This window comes from Penaeus vannamei, chromosome 32, assembly GCF_042767895.1.
Source record: "Penaeus vannamei isolate JL-2024 chromosome 32, ASM4276789v1, whole genome shotgun sequence".
In the NCBI taxonomy this organism is placed as follows: domain Eukaryota; kingdom Metazoa; phylum Arthropoda; class Malacostraca; order Decapoda; family Penaeidae; genus Penaeus; species Penaeus vannamei.
In genome coordinates, this window is record NC_091580.1 from 27,566,255 (window position 1) to 27,567,583 (window position 1,329).

Consider the following 1,329-nt stretch of genomic DNA (forward strand, 5'->3'; position numbering starts at 1 on the left):
TTTCTTTTCTTTTTGCTTTTTCTTCATTTCTTTTCGTCTGATACCTAATATTTTTCTTTCTTTCTTTTCTTTTTTCTTTTTCTTCATTTCTTTTCGTCTGACACCTAATATTTTTCTTTCTTTCTTTTTTCTTTTTCTTCATTTCTTTTCGTGTGATGCCTAATATTTTTTCTTTCTTTCTTTTCTTTTTGCTTTTTCTTCATTTCTTTTCGTCTGATACCTAATATTTTTCTTTCAACTTTCTTTTCTTTTTTCTTTTTCTTCATTTCTTTTCGTCTGATACCAAATATTTTTCTTTCTTTCTTTTCTTTTCTTTTACTTTTTCTTCATTTCTCTTTTCGTCTGATACCTAATATTTTTCTTTCTTTCTTTTCTTTTTTTCTTTTTCTTCATTTCTTTTCGTCTGATACCAAATATTTTTCTTTCTTTCTTTTTCTTTATTTCTTTTCTTCTGATACCTAATATTTTTCTTTCTTTCTTTTCTTTTTTCTTTTTCTTCATTTCTTTTCGTCGGATACCAAATATTTTTCTTTCTTTCTTTTTCTTTATTTCTTTTCGTCTGATACCTAATATTTTTCTTTCTTTCTTTTCTTTTTTCTTTTTCTTCATTTCTTTTCGTCTCATACCTAATATTTTTCTTTTTTTTTTATTTTTCTTCATTTCTTTTCGTCTGATACCTAATATTTTTCTTTCTTTCTTTTTCTTCATTTCTTTTCGTCTGATACCTAATATTTTTCTTTCTTTCTTTTCTTTTTTCTTTTTCTTCATTTCTTTTCGTCTGATACTTAATATTTTTCTTTCTTTATTTTTTCTTTTTCTTCATTTCTTTTCGTCTGATACCTAATATTTTTCTTTCTTTCTTTTCTTTTTTCTTTTTCTTCATTTCTTTTCGTCTGATACCTAATATTTTTCTTTCTTTCTTTTTCTTTATTTTTTTTTATTCATTTCTTTTCGTCTGATACCTAATATTTTTCTTTCTTTCTTTTCTTTTTTCTTTTTCTTTATTTCTTTTCGTCTGATACCTAATATTTTTCTTTCTTTCTTTTTCTTCATTTCTTTTCGTCTGATGCCTAATATTTTTCTTTCTTTCTTTTCTTTCTTTTCTTTTTCTTCATTTCTTTTCGTCTGATACCTAATATTTTTCTTTCTTCTCTTTTCTTTTTTCTTTTTCTTCATTTCTTTTCGTCTGATACCTAATATTTTTTCTTCTCTTTTCTTTTTTTCTCTTTTCTTCATTTCTTTTCGTCTGATTACCTAATATTTTTCTTTCTTTCTTTTTCTTTATTTTCTTTTTCTTTATTTCTTTTCGTCTAATACCTAATATTTTTC